The sequence below is a fragment of the Trachypithecus francoisi genome, unplaced genomic scaffold, assembly GCF_009764315.1.
Source record: "Trachypithecus francoisi isolate TF-2019V2 unplaced genomic scaffold, Tfra_2.0 Lachesis_group14, whole genome shotgun sequence".
Taxonomy (NCBI): domain Eukaryota; kingdom Metazoa; phylum Chordata; class Mammalia; order Primates; family Cercopithecidae; genus Trachypithecus; species Trachypithecus francoisi.
In genome coordinates this window covers 57,748,789-57,764,735 of record NW_022681459.1, presented here as the reverse complement: position 1 = coordinate 57,764,735, position 15,947 = coordinate 57,748,789, and the positions used below count along the sequence as shown (strand labels likewise).

Below are 15,947 nucleotides of genomic sequence, written 5' to 3'. Positions count from 1 at the left end.
GGCCACTGCACTCCAGCCCGGGCGACAGAGCAAGACTCCATCTCAAAAAAAAAAAAAAAAAAAAATGACAAATGGTAGAAGTTTTGCAGCCCGTAATGCCTGGACCTGGACCCGGGGCTATTGAAATGGGGTTGCTCCAGAAAAGCTATGCTCTGAGACCCCCGGGGCTGGGACACTCGGCAACTTCTTTCCAGTGGAGACCCCGAGTTCCCGCTCCAGACCTGACCTGCCTTCCCACAGATGGGGGATCATGCAGGTCTAATCAGGTCCCTGGACTTCACACCCAAGCTGCCCTCTAGCAAGGTAGCAGCTGCGCGCGGACGGCTGTGTTCAAATCCCTGCTCATGCTTTCCCTGCGTGGCCACTGCACCAGGGAGGCTTCCTCATTGTGGGGGTGAGGATTCTGATGCCAACCATAACAGCTTCCCGTCTTTCCTGCCTTCCAGTTTCCTCCAGCTGCCTGATAAACCTCCGTGCATGAGAGAACCATGGTTTTGGGTTTTGCTATGTTCCTGGCCTCTCTGGTTGAGGAATCTGGCCAGGGGCCGGCGGGGGTCTCAGGTGGGAAGGCTGGACAGGCAGGAGGTGACCGGATCCTGGGGCTGCACTCATCCTGGGGCGGTGGTTCACTCCCACCTTGGGTCCCAGGTGAACTTGGCTGGTGCTGCCAATGGAGCAGGGGGGCACAAGTGGCCTCCCTGTGTGCCTTGGGCTTCTCAGGGCATGAGAGCCGGGCTCTGAGTGTCCCAGGAGTGGTCATACTCCCCGGCCTCACGGTGCTTTATGATGGAGGCCGTCACAGCTGCCTTGTCCTCTGCAGAGTCCCGAGGTGGCACAGGGCATCACATGGTGAGGGGCTCAGTGTGCTGGCTCAGGTCTCTCTTCCTTCTTGTATAAAGCCACTAATGCCACTCTCGTCATAACCCATTAATTCATTAGCCCATTCATCTATTAAGCTTCTAATCTGTGAATGGATTAACCCATTCAAGAGGGCAGAACCCTCATGATCCAATCACCTCTTTTTTTTTTTTGAGATGTAGTCTCGCTCTGTCACTTAGGCTGGAGTTCAATGGCACGATCTCAGCTCACTGCAACCTCCGCTTCCCTGGTTCAAGCAATTCTCCTGCCTCAGCCTCCGACTAGCTGGGACTACAGGCGTCTGCCACCACACCTGGCTAATTGTTTTGTATTTTTAGTAGAGACGGAGTTTCGCCATGTTGGCCAGGCTGGCTTTGCACTTCTATCCTCAAGTGATCCACCGCCTTGGCCTCCCCAAGTGCTAGGATTACAGGCATGCGGCACCGCACCCAGCCCCAATCACCTGTTAAAGGTTCCACTTCTCTTGGCTGGGCACAGATCACCTGAGGTTGGGGAGTTTGAGACCAGCCTGACCAACATGGAGAAACTCCGCCTCTACTAAAAACATACAAAATTAGCCAGGCATGCTGGCGCACACCTGTAATCCCAGCTACTCAGGAGGCTGAAACAGGAGAATCGCTTGAACCTGGGAGGCAGAGGTTGTGGTGAGCCGAGATGGCGCCACTGCACTCCAGCCTGGGCAACAAGAGCAAAACTCCGTCTCAAAAAAAAAAAAGAAAGAAAAAATGGCTCCACCTCTCAACACTGCCAAATTGGCGATTAAGTTTCACGTGAGTTTTAAAGGGGATCAGTGGGCCACTGTGGCCTCAAGAGCCTTGTGGGGTTTGAGATGTGAGAGCCGAGGACCACCAAGGAGAGGGGGCCGCGGAAAGCAAATGATGGATGACCCAGAAGGGCATGGGACCTCATGCAGGCTCTGTGAGCAGCTGGCTGTGCAGAGCTGTTCCCTGCTGGGCAGGCAGCTCAGATCCTCTCTTGAGTGAAGACAGAACATATTTCGAATGCAGCTTTCCTACGGGCACAGCTTCTGTCTCAGAGCAACTCCTAGGACAATGTGGCCTGTCCGGAGGGAGCCGGGAGGAGGGCACCGGGCAGGTCCTGGGCCTTTTCCCTTCCAGGCACCGGCACGGAGCTCCACCCTGGCAGGCGTGGGGAGAGGCCGGAGCGGCAGGCACCGTGACCAGCTGGAGTGGGGACGCATCTGACAAAAGACTTCCCCCACCCCCTGATTTGTGAATCTAATTTTAGGAAAAATTTTACACAGTGTAAAAGCCTTTAAACACACGTAGCTACACATTTTACAAGCTGCTTCTATTGATAAGAATAACATTACATATAAGAAACATCAGCTTCAAGCAAAACTACCCTCCATTCGAGGACACATCTCACTGGGGTCACTTGCTGTGGAGGTGGAGGCGCACTGATGCGTTTGCATCACGGCTGCTCCTGACAGTTTGCAAGTATTATTTGAGTTCCCACACACTCATTCGACAGGAGCCCAGAGCCGCCAGCTCACAGCCACAGCCTGGCTGAGCTGGGCAGGGTGGAGGTGGCGGGGGACGGGGGGAGGAATTCAATGGGATGCCCTGGGGCCAGGGAGGGATTCAGGAATTGGAGCCAGATGCTGAGAGTGGCCATGACCTTGCAGTGTTAAAGGAAAGAAGGTATGGGGTGGGGGTACCCCACTCTTCAGGACCAGCCTCTCATCCATGCATCCCACTCATATTTATGGAGTGCCCATCACCTGAGTGGATTTGATCTTCCTGTGAGTTAGCTCAGGGTTACCATAACATATGACCACAAACTGGGTGGCCTAAATCAACAGCAATGTCTTCTCTCACAGTTCTGGAGCCCAGCATCCGAAATCTAGGTGTCGGCAGGGTTGGTTCCTTCTGGAGGCTCTGAGGGTGAGTCTGCTCCGCATCCCTCTTGCCCAGCCTCCAGTGGGTTCTGGAAGCTCTTGGCATTCCTTGGCTTGTGGCCACATCCCTCCCCTCTCTGCCTGCAATGTCACGTGGCCTTCCCTCTGGGTGCCTTCTGTGTCTGAGTGTCTCAAACCTCCCTCTCCTTTCTCTCATGAGGATGCCAGCCAGTAGATTTAGGTCGAGCTTTGTCTTAATCACATCTGCAAAAGCCCCATTTCCGAATAAGGTCACGTTCACAGCTCCTGGGGTTAGGATGCAGACGTGTCCTTTTGGGAACACTGTGCAGCTCACTGCAACCTCAGAGAAGGCCCAGGAGGGATGGAGTTTTCCTTGATGAGGTCTCTGCAGGGCTGCCCCCCCGGTGAGGGAAGCTGGCGCAGGGGCCCAGCAGAGGGATCCAGTGGCCGAGGGGAAGGAGCCAGAGGGGCCTCGGTCCCAGGAGGAGCTGCCTCATAGTTTGGCAAGCACAATAAGCCTGGGGCCTCAGGGCCTCCATAGGTCTGGGAGCAGCCAGACCCGGTGCCCCAACTCCGCCCCTTCTCTGTGGGTGTCTCATTCCATTTTTTGTTGCTTATAACATAATACCTGAAACTGGGTTTTTTATAAGGAAAAGCAAGTTACTTCTTATAGGTACGGAGGGTGAAAAGTCCAAGGTCAAGGCACTGCATCTGGTGAGGACCTTCTTGCTGGTGGGGACTCTCTGCAAGAGTCCCAAGGTGGCACAGGGCATCACATGGTGAGGTGCTCAGCGTGCTGGCTCAGATCTCTCTCCCTTCTTGTGTAAAGCCACTAATGCCACTCTTGTCATAACCCATTAATCCATTAGCTCATTCATTTACTAAACTACTAATCTGTGAATGAAACTAATCCTTTCATTCACAAAGGCAGAACCCTCATGATCCAATCACCTCTAAAGGCTCCACTTCTCAACACTGCCAAATTGGCAATTACATTTTACATGAGTTTTTTGAAGGGTGCAAATATTCAAACCATAGCAGTGGGCCACTGTGACCTCAAAAGCCTCCTCAATGTTTCTGCCCTCTGTGATCCCAAGCCCACCCAGACTCTCCTCCCGGCACCACTCAGAGCAGACGGGAAGGCCAAAAGACCTATAGTCGGTGGGGGTGGGGAAGGTGGGGAGGTGACCTGGGGGAGAGGCTGCTCAACAGGGATGCACACCTAGACAGGTGGCCTGTACCCTGCCAACAAGTGCCCAATTGCCTTACTCCAGTTTTTTGGTTTGTTTTTGTTTGTTTTTTCAGACAGAGTCTCACTGTGTTGCCCAGGCTGGAGTGCAATGGCACGATCTCCACTTACTGCAACCTCTACCTCCCAGGTTCAAGCAATTCTTGTGCCTCGGCCTTCCGAGTAGCTGGGATTACAGGCATGCGCCACCATGCCTGGCTAATTTTTGTGTTTTTAGTAGAGATGGGGTTTCCCTATATTGACCAGGCTTGTCTTGAACTCCTGACCCCAAGTGATCCACCCCCTTTGGCCTCCCAAAGTGCTGGGATTACAGGCATGAGCCACCGTGTCCAGCCCTCCAGTTTTTGATCCTGGGACTGACTCTTCCCCAGTGAGAATGTCAAAGGTGCCTGCCCACCTCTGGGAATTCCCTCCCCAGTCCCGTCCCTTTGTTAAGAATGCTGCTGTCACTTGTACCCACACATAGAGCTCCTTCCTGTCACCCAGCTGTCAGCTTAGTTGACACTATTCAATGTCAACTAATGCGAAAAGCCCCATTGCCCTCTCCTGTGGCCTTGTGTCCTCCGCACTGCGTAAGCAGGAGCTGGAATCTCCTCCCCCTCTTCCCTGCGCTGCTGGGTGTAGGTTCCTATTTGTTTCTCCACTGACGGCAGGGACCCTGAAGGGACCAGTTCACGACATCCTACGTCTAGAAAAGTGCTCAACACATTACAGGAATTCAAGAAAGAAGTTTGTCAAATGAAGGAACTTTCTGACATTCTGAAGCGACTAACGATGGCATGGACCACTTGGTAGTAGTGAGCTCCCTGCCATTGGTGGTATTTAAGCAGTAGTTGGATGACACTCAGAGGGTGCATTAGAGAGACAAACGCGGGAGGTAGAGTTCAAGCTTAGGGCAAACACAGATCCTTCTCAGGGTCTCTGGCCATTCAGTGTCCCCTTCCCTGCTACCATCCTGCCTTGAGACCCTGGGGGATGCCATTCTCCTCTCTGAGCCCCAGTCTCTCAACAGTTCTAGAAAACAAAAGGTGGCAGCATCTATTTGGCTGAGCCACCTAGATAGAAAAGACTTTGGAAGGAAAGGCCAATATTTATTCATTATCATATTCAGCAATTAGACTGGGGAGCCACAAATAGATATTTCTAACAAGAGCCCGTCTGTCCCTGCCTCTCGGGCTCATCCTTCACACTCCTTGTTCATGTCACGTCTTGCTGCCTCCCGCACTGGGGGTTTGGCTTGAATATTTGCCAGCTGCTCAGTTATTTTCTGGGGTGATTCATGGGAAAGTGGGACGTCCAACTGCAGTTGGGATGTTCTTTTAAAAGAACATGTGCCGCTCCCAACGGGGCCACATCTGAGTGAGGCACAGGGCTCGCTCTTCTCTGGGGATGGGCGTGCAGGGGTGGGGAAGAGCTAAACATGTGCCACGGACTGGAAGGGGCCCCATCAAAGCCCGGGCTTCCCCAGGGAGCAGTCCGTCTGTTTTGTGCCCTGCCACAGGTACTCCATTCCTAGCATCAGCATTCATGCATCTGCTGTTTCTCCATCTTATTTTATTTTATTTTTTGAGATGGGGTCTCACTTTGTTGCCCAGGCTGGAGCACAGTGGTCCGATCACCGCTCACCACTGCCTGGAGTTCCTGGGACTACAGGCAGGCAACACCACATCAGGCTAATTTTTACAATTGTTGTAGAAACAGGGGTCTCCTTAGGTTGACCAGACGGGTCTCAAACTCCTGGTCTCAAGCAATCCTTCCTGCCTCAGCCTCCCAAAGTGCTAGGTTTACAGGCGAGAGTCACTGTACCCTGATTGTTCCTCCATCTTCAAAAACAGTCTCGATCTCTTCTCCTGCCCTCCACTTTCATGTTTTTTGTTGTTTTTTTTTTTTTTTAATGGAGTCTCGCTCTGTAGCCCAGGCTGGAGCGCAGTGGCACGATCTCAGTTCACTGCAACTTCAGCCTCCTGGGTTCAAGCCATTCTCCTGCCTCAGCCTCCCAAGTAGCTGGAATTACAGGCATGTGTCACCACGCCCGGCTATTTTTGTATTTTTAGTAGAGATGGGGTTTCACCATGTTGTCCAGGCTGGTCTCAAACTTCTGACCTCAGGTGATCTGCCTGCGTTGGGATTACAGGCGTGAGCCACGGTACCTAGCCACTTCCATGTTTCTTTCCCCCTCTGGATAGCAAAGCTCTTTGAAGGAACGAAACTCCTCCCATCTTTCTTGAACACCCTCCTCCAGCACACTCTTGACCCTGTGGATTCCCTGAGGCTTAATGAAGTCAGCAGTGACCCCCAAGCCAAAACCCCATCTGCCAGGGTCGGCTGGCAGATGTCGGCTGTCTGAGCCACCCACTGAGTCTGACTCTGCTGGCTGGTCTCTCTCCTCCTTGCTGCCCTCTCCTCACCTGGCTGCCAGGACTCTGCTGCTGTCAGCCTCGCTCCCACCTCTCTGGTAGTTCCTCCTCACTCCCTTGCTGGCTCTATATTGTGTCCTTGACCTTGAACGTGTTGGGGAGTTCTGGAGCTCAGTCCTTACTGTGTCTTGTTTTATTACCCTCTCATTCCCTTACTGATCTCATCCTGCCTCGGGGTTTTAAATGCCCTCCAGATGCCGTGACTCCCACGTACACCTCCAGCCTGGACCTCTGTCCTGACTCCTGACCTCCAACTAGGTTTTCAATGTGGATGTCAAAGACACCTCTGCTCACATTCAACACGTCCAACACTGAACTCTTCATCTCCTCCCACCTCCCTGTCTGGGTTGGTGGCTGCCCTGTCTTCCCCGTGACTTGGGCCAGGAGCCTGTGTTTATCCATGCTTCCTTTTTCTCCTGCACTCTACATCCCATCTGTCAGGAAATTGTCATTCCATGGCCCCAGTGCATCCGGGATCTGATGGCTTCTCTCCACCCCACTCCTTTTCCATCCTAGTGCAAGCCACTTTCATCCTTGCCTCTGTAAGTCTGTTCTCAGCACTGCAGTCAGAAGAAGCCTTTACATGGTAGCCACATTATGCTGCTCCTCTGCTCAAACCTTGCCAAGGCTTCTCCTTTTCACCTGAAATGCAAGCCAGCATCCTTCCCGGATTCTGCAAAGCCCCAGATAATTTGACTGGCTCCCTGCACCTTCTCTAACATCCCCTCCTATTGCTCCTTCTGCATTTGGCCACCCCTTCACCTTCTCCTTTTCACTGGGCTCCAGCCACCCTGCCTCCCTTCCCATTCCTCCAACCTGCCAGGCACACACCTGCCCCAGGGCCTTTCCACTTGCAGTTCCTTCTGTTCGGATGCTCTTGTCTCAGATATTTGCTGGGCTCACTCCCTCACCTCCTTTACCGCTGTGCTTACCTTCTCCATGCAGCCCCTCTCAACCAACTTATTTAATAATTTAAACTCCTCACCTGTCCTTGCTCCACAATGCAATAGCTACAGACGCGACACACTTTAAAGCTGAATTTGCATCATTAACGTTTTCTCCATCACTTGCTTAAGTCTAGACAATCAACACAACAATCAATCAGGCTCTGATGTGCATTGTTTGCCAATTCCCATGGTGTAGTTCCACCAAGGCCAATTTTAAACTACCTATATGACGCCCCTGAGCAGTCTTGGAGAGAGATGCACAGAAGCACGCCATTATATAGTATTTTGTAATAAATGTAAGTCACCCTAGGAGCATCAATAATAGTAAAATGAGGTAAGATAATTAGGACGTGATTACTCTGAGTATGCATTACCTTTGTTTTTAATAAAATGTACTTAATTGGAAGTTTGTGTAATTTAATTTTTTTATTGACTGCATTTAACAACTGACTCACAAAATTCCTGAAAAATTAACAGTAGGCTTTCACCAGCCAGTATGTGCTGGCTCCAGCACACCCCTGAGAATGGTTGATTAATATGGAATGGCCATGCTGTGGAATTTTATGCAACTCTTTAAAAGAATGAATTGGAGCTCGATAGGGGATTTGGAGGAATTTTCACAAAGAATTGTCAAATAAGAAAGCAAAATATAGAACCACGGAGTCGTTTTTATAACACAGTGATCCCCCCCCCAATAAAACCTTCTCTATATGTGTCTGTACACATTAATAAATACTTGCATAAGTATCCAGAATCAACTTGATTTGGGGGCATAGGATGTGAAGTGTGGGAAGGAGAAAAGGAAACCAAGCAAAACAGGAAAACAGAACCAAAAAGACTGCCAGGAAAGCAAACTATACAGATGGTAACACATTTTGGCATTTAAGCATAATATATGTATGTATTTGTTCATATCATTAAAATACATTTTTAAACCAAGTCCTCATTTGGACAGTTGTTCAGGTTATCTATTGCCATATAACAAACCACTCTAAAACTTAGTTCGAGTTACCAACAACCATTTATTATGACAAGCCTGTGGGTTGCACTTGTGGTGTTCCTGCTTCACATGGTGTTGGGATACTGGGATGGCTGCAGGGTTCAACATGACCTCCCTCACATGGCTGGGGATTGATGCTGGATGCAAGCTGGGAGCTCAGCTGGGCCTATCAGGAGGGGACCTGAACTCTCCTCTATGTTGACCTCTCCACGTGGCTACTTGGGCTTCCTCACAGCATGGTGACTGAGTTCTAAGAAGAAGCACTCCAAGAGGCAAAGGCTGGAGCTGCATCATTTCTGCCATATTCTATTGATCACAATGAGGACAGGGTCAGCTCAGATTCATGGGGAGGAGATACAACATTCACCTTTCGATGGAAGTGGCAAGATAATATCACAACAGTGCATGTGGTAAGGGAGATACTGTGGCAATTGTCTTTGGAAACACAAAAGACCACAATGATCCAAGCCCTTGATGATGTGGCACAAAATCTTCATTCACTACACTGGGGTGAGGACCCAGCGAAACCCTTAGTGACAGTCCCCTGGAGGGTTTTCTTCCAGGTTGACTGAGTTGTCTGTGGGTAACATTTTGTTATATTTGTGTATTGGTTGCAACTCTCAGTTGGCTGCAGACACAAGACTTTGGCAGAAATCAAAAAACATTCTGTGAGAATCAGTTGAATATACACATTTTATAAAACAGTATCATATATTTTATCATTTGTAAACTTTGTGTCACAAATCTTTTAGTGCTAATACATTTTATAATAAAAGTAGACGTGTGTATATATGATAGATATATGCGTATATATGTGTGTGTATATGCATTTTTCCCCTGTAGCATGCCTCCAAGTATTGCTCTGTTGATAAGCATCATTTTGTTTCTGCTCTACCATGGAATTCCATTTTACTCATGCTGGGTTCCAAGGGTATGTGCATTTTTAATTTTAATAGGTATTTTCAGATTGCTTTCAACAGAAGTTAAAATTCTTATTTCTAGTAGCAGTGCGTAAGACGACCCTTTTCCCACACAGTTGCCAACAATAGATTTGTGGATTTGTTTTTTGCCAGTCTGATAGGCGTAAAGTGGTATCTCATTATTTCAACTGGCTCCCCTCTGCATCCCCGTAAGTCTGAAGGTCTTTTCATACGTTGGGTGACATTTGGCTTCCTTCTGTGACTTGCCTCTTGGTTTATCTGTTTCTATTGGGTTGTTTATTCCCTCCCTGTCAATTTGTGCATGTTCTCTGTATATTAAATTTCAGCCTTACAAGTGGCTCTGTGTTCCAAATCTCAATTATATATTGACTTTACATCATATTTTGTCATATAAAAATTAATTTTTGCATTACCAATGTTTATCATTTCTTCTTCTATAGCTTCTGGGTATCTGATCTTGGTTAGGAACCTGTCCCTTTGTTGAGAGTGTTGATATAACCCTTCAGAATTTCTTGCTGAATTTTTATTGTTCTACTTAAGCCTTTAACATAAATCTTATTATCATATATGGCTAAAACAGGAGTCCAATTTTATTTTTTTCTGGGTAAGTAGCCTGTTATGACAGTTAAATATTTGTGGTTTAGTGAAAAACAAAATAATTATGTATTAAATAATAATTCCCCACTGTATTGAAATGCTACTTTTGTTATGTTAAATGATTATATATACTCATATATTTTATATTCTAATCTGTCATTCTTATGCCAATGACATATTGATTTTGTCATAGTGTTTTTGTAGTATGTTTTAATTTGGGGGATTTTAGGAAGTCAATATATAACACATTTCTGAGATGAAGTCATGAAGAGTGCCTCCTTTATTCTGTTTCCCTTTCCATGACATTCACTGCAGAGAGGCTCTGTGTTGAAATTATGGAGACACAAGATGAAAGCAGTTGGATCCCTGCGTCACTTTATGGAGGAGAGTTTCTTCCCTGGAGCTTTGCCTGATTGCATCATCTTTGCATGAGCGATAAACAACCCTTTGTTTTTTACCTCAGCATAGCCTATTCTATCCTGACTAATCATTGGTGCTGCTGTATCAAAAAGCCAAAATATACAGCATTAGCTTGGTGGCTGGTGGTGTGTGCCAAGGACACTGATACTGGAGGCTGGGGCATGGCAATCTGTACCATTCATGGTAACACACTTGTTAAATGACCTACTTGCATTAAGAAGGCCCAGAAAGAAGTCTATTGCAAGCATATCTTGGCTGTTGACTTTATTCAACAAAGTCTTACAAGAAATAAGTGGCTAGTTGGTGAGCAGCAAAAAAGGAAATAGAGAAATTCCACAAAGTTAGGGCTTAGCAAAATTAAAAAGCCGACTGCTTCCAGATGCCAACTAACTTGATACAGGATTGACAACACCACTGAGCCACAAAGGCCCAAACTACCTCTGGGCAAAAGGTAGATTAAAAAGATCCAGAGAGACTCAAGGTAAGTGCCATGATATTGTGTGTGAGAGAGATGGGGGAACAAAGAAGGTAAATACGTTGAGATATACATCTCAAAAATAACTTTTGGGTGAGTTATGGTACAGGGAACTCTTTGGAAACAAATCAAAAGCAGACTAAGATTTTAAGGATGTTGTATTATAAAAGAAACCCACAGTTTGAACTAAAAAAGTCTCAGACTATTCATGACTTAAAACAAGCTATGGCTCCCCAATTTTCCATGGGCCAACAGCAGCTGAGTTTCACAGTCCAAACACAGCATATTCTTCCATGTCCATTTGAGATGTGGCCAAGGAGGGTGATGGAATGACAAAAAGGCCAGGGAGAACAAGGAACAAGGGACTTCTTCCTAGAGAAGCTTAATGAAGAAACCTTCTCTAACGAGGGTAGGAGCTTTCACAATGTCTACTCAGAAGGATTTCAGAATTGTTACCTCTACCTGTCTTCTTTCTCTCCATTTAAAAGTAAAAATGTTTATTGCAGTTGTCCTAACCCTACTCCATCATTGAATATTGGGTCTGTATAGGAAGAAAGGAACGTGTCTCTTCTAGTTTAGAAATCTCCACACCAAGAAGAAGCAGGTATAGACCTGTTGGAGAGCACTAGGCAGTTCACTTGAAGACCTTCAATTTCTTTGTTTTTTTTTTTTTTCTTTTTTTAAGAGATGGGGTTTCACCATACTGGTCAGGCTGGTCTCAAATTCCTGACCTCAGGTGATCCACCCATCTTGGTCTCCCAAAGTGTTGGGATTACAGATGTGAGCTGCTGTGCCTAGCCTAAGAAGACCCTCACTTTCAAGCTGGATTTGCTGACAATTTCAAGTGGGGTTTTCTGTCTTGAGAAAGTGAGAGTACGTTCTACGTACTTGGGAAAAACAATAACCAGAGGGGCATGCAGGAAGATTACACTTCCTACTTCCTGGTAGTTAGGTGGGGCCATGTGACTAGTTCTAGCAAATGAAATGTGAGTGGAAGTGTCATGTATCACTTCTGGGCCAAAGTTTAAAAGTTGATGTTTCCCTAACACTCTGTCTTTCGTCGTGGTGACCTTGGAGGCCACCAGTGAGGTGATGGTGGACAGGATGAAGGATGCCTAGAACTAAAGGGGTTTTCACCAACCCACATTAGATTTTGCATGAATGAGATAACATACTGCTTTCTCTCTCTCTCTCTCTCTCTCTCTCTGTATTTTATTTTATTTTATATTTTTTGAGCTGGAGCTTCACTATTGTTCCCCAGGCTGAAGTGCAATGTGCCTCACAGCAACCTCTGCCTCCCGGGTTCAAGTGATTCTCCTGCCTCAGCCTCCCGAGTAGCTGGGATTACAGGTGTGCACCACCACCCCTGGCTAATTTTTTATTTTTAGTAGAGATAGGGTTTCTCCATGTTGGTCAGGCTGGTCTCAAACTCATGACCTCAAGTGATCAGATCTGCCTTCCAAACTGCTGGGATTACATATTTCTTAATGTTTAGCTACTGGGAATAATTTATATTAGATTATTTTAGGTTTTCTACCTATACAATCATATCATCTGTGAAAGGTGATGTTTGAATATTTCTTCCTTTTTGATCCTTAACATCTTTTGTTTCTTGTCTGTGTCTTGCTATACTACCTGGGACTTCATTGTCAATGTTGGGTAGCAGTGATGACAGCTGGGACCATGAGCTTGCTTTACAGGAAAGGAAAGCTTTCCGTATTTGGAGAATTGAGGCAAGTAAGATGTTTTCTGTAATTTTTTGTGGGCATCTAGTGTCTGTTAAAAGAAAGTTCCCTTGGACTTCTAGCTTGCCTAGGTGTTTTTATCTTGAATGGTTGTTGAACTTCACAATTTTTTTGTATCTCTTGAAATGACCACATATTTTTCTATTAAAGAAAAAATACTAATTCTCCTAATTATATTTATTGTTTTCTAATGTCAAAGCAACCTGATTGATATAGTTTGGCTCTGTGTCTTCACCCAAATCTCACCTTGAATTGTAATAATCCCCAGGTGTCAAGGGTGGGACCAGGTGGAGATCATTGGATCATTGGGGTGGTTTCCCCATGCTGTTCTCGTGAGAATGGGTGAGTTCTCAGGAGATCTGATGGTTTTATAAGGGGCTGCCTCCATCACGCTGCTCTCGTTTCTGCTTTCATTTGAGATGGAGTTTCGCTCTTGTTGCCCAGGCTGGAGTGCAACGCAGCTCACCGCAACCTCTGCCTCCCGGGTTCAAGTGATTCTCCTGCCTCAGCCTCCTGAGTAGCTGGGATTATGGGTATGCGCCACCGTGTGCCACCCTGTGAAGAGGTGCCTTCTGCCATGATTGTAAGTTTCCTGAGGTCTCCCAAGCCATGCGGACCAGTGAGTCATTAAACCTCTTTTCTTTATGAGTTACCCCGTCTTAAGCATGTCTTATAGTAGTGTGAGAATGGACTAATGCACTGACATTTCTGTTCATGGTTAGGTCATGCTGAATTCTGTTTATTGTCTTTTAATTGGTATTTTTGTGTCTATGCTGATGAGTGAGACTTACTTTGTCAGGTTTTAGTATCAGGGTAATTCTAGTCTCAAAATGAATTGAGGCCATTTTATGCTCTTTAATATTCATTTTCTATTCCTTTTCTATTCTCTGGAAGAGCTTGTATATGATTGGCATGGTTTCTAGAAGACCTTATGATTGGCATGATCTCTTCCTTAAATGTTTGCTTGAATTTGTAGGACCTGGGATTTTCTTTTTTTCTTTTTACTTTTATTTTACTTTAAGTTCTGGGATACATGTACAGAACATGCAGGTTTGTTACATAGGTATACATGTGCCATGGTGGTTTGTTGCACCTATCAACCTGTCATCTAGGTTTTAAGCCCTGCATGCATTAGGTATTTGTCCTAATGCTATCCCTCCCCTTGCCCCCCATCCCATGACAGGCCCCAGTGTGTGATGTTCCCCTGCCTGTGTCCATGTGTTCTCATTGTTCAACTCCCATTTATGAGTGAGGATATGTGGTGTTTTCTCTTGGGTTCAAGCGATTCTCTTGCCTCAGCTTCCCAAGTAGCTGGGATTACAGTTGTGTGCCACCGCACTCAGCCAATTTTTTGTATTTTTTGTAGAGACGGGGTTTCACCATACTGGTCAGGCTGGTCTTGAACTCCTGACCTCATGATCCTTCCACCTCGGCCTCCCAAAATGCTGGGATTATAGGCATGAGCCACCGTGCCCAGCCGACTGTTCTATTTTTAATTTGTGAAGAGTATGGCTGACATTAGTTTTCAGTCAGTTAAACTTGTGTATCAACTTGGGGAAAATTGACACATTTACTGTGTTGTCTTCCAACTCATGAACATGGTACGTCTCTCCATTAATTTAGATGTTCTTTGATTTCTTTACCAAGATATGCTCTTAAACTTGAATTTTCTTTTAAGCACTTATTTATCTGAATCACATAAGTTTTAATATGTAACAATTCCCTTGTACTCACATGTATTCTGATTTTCATTATGATTTATTCTTTGACCTTAGCCTATTTATATTTCTTGTTTTTCAAATGTATGGGAATTTTTATGTTTATATATATATATATTTTTACAATTTATTATTTTATTATTATTTTTTCTTTGAGACAGAGTCTCTTTCTGTCACCCAGGCTGGAGTGCAATGGCACAATCTTGGCCCACTGCAACCTTTGCTTCCCGGTTCAAGCGATTCTCATGCCTCAGCCTCCTGAGAAGCCGAAATTACAGGTGTGCGCTAATTACAGGTGTGCGCCACTATGCCTGGCTTTTTAAATATATTTTTAGTAGAGACGGGGTATTAGTGTATGTGTGTGTGTGTATATATAATCTCTAGTACATATATAACTATATGTACTATATATATAATCTCTAGTACAAATATATATATTATATATAATCTCTAGTACATATATAATATATAATATACTATATCTAGTATATATAACATATATTTTCAAATGCTTTGGATATGATTTTTTCATAACAATTTCCTTTTTAGTCCTTTTGGGCTGCTGTAATAGAATGATATATATATACATAATATATAATAATATATGTATCTAGTATATATAATATATACTAGAGATTTTATATATTTTTTTCTAGTATATATATGGAACTATAGGAATTTTCTAATATATACATACACACTAGATATGTATATTTTTTCTAATATATACACACACACTAGATATGTATATCTTTTCTAATGTGTGTGTGTGTGTATGCTAGAAAATCCCCGTATGTTTGGAAAACAGCATTCATCCCCAGAGAACACAGCAGCAAGGCGCTATCTTGGAGAGAGTGAGTCTTCCCCAGACTCCACCTCTGCCAGTGCCTTGATCTTGGACTTCTCAGCCTTCAGAACTGTGAGAAATATACTAGAAAATTCATATATATATAAAATAGATTTCTATCTTAATGGCATTGTGGTCAAATGAAGTCCTTTGAAGTTCACTGATACTTGCTTAATTATACAGTATATGCTAACTTTTTGTAAAATTTCTGTGTCTGCATGAGGAAAATGTGTATTTGTATATGTTGAATGCCTTGTTCTAGATATCTCCATTAGGTAAGATTTCTTAATCACATTCAGTTCTTCATATTCTTACTTTTCATCTGATTGTTTGACCTGTTATAGAGAGAGGTATGTTAAAATTTCCCAGTATAATTTTGATTTTGTCTGCTACTTATAGTTCTATCAGTTTTGCTATATATATTTTGAGGTTTTGTGTCAGTAGGTGCCTACCAATTTAAGATAGTTATATTTTCTTGTAGCATTGGCTTTTATCATTATGAAATGTTATTCTATATCTTTGCTAATACTTCTCTTTATCTAATATTATTACAGATACACCAGTTTTTCTGTTTATTGTTTGAGTTAGTGCTTGCATAGTGTATCTTTTCCCATCCTTTTACTTGCACTTATTTTCTATGTCCTAAGGTTGTAAATGTCTTTTATAAATAACATCTAGTTGGTGTTTTTGGTTTTTTTAAAATCCAATCTGATAATCTTTGTGTTTTAACTGGTGCATTTCATTAACCAAACTAAAATATTTGGTTTTAAATATTTTAGTTATGTGATTTTTTTTGGTCCCACCTGTTTTATAGTCTTTCTTCTCAATTT

The 15,947-nt window shown here is 44.8% G+C and overlaps 1 protein-coding gene across 1 annotated transcript in view; it reads left to right on the top strand.

The window, feature by feature from the left end:
- Positions 1-15,947, top strand: part of PARVG (parvin gamma) — a 68,476-nt gene that overhangs the window by 42,936 nt on the left and 9,593 nt on the right. The window lies entirely within an intron of this gene.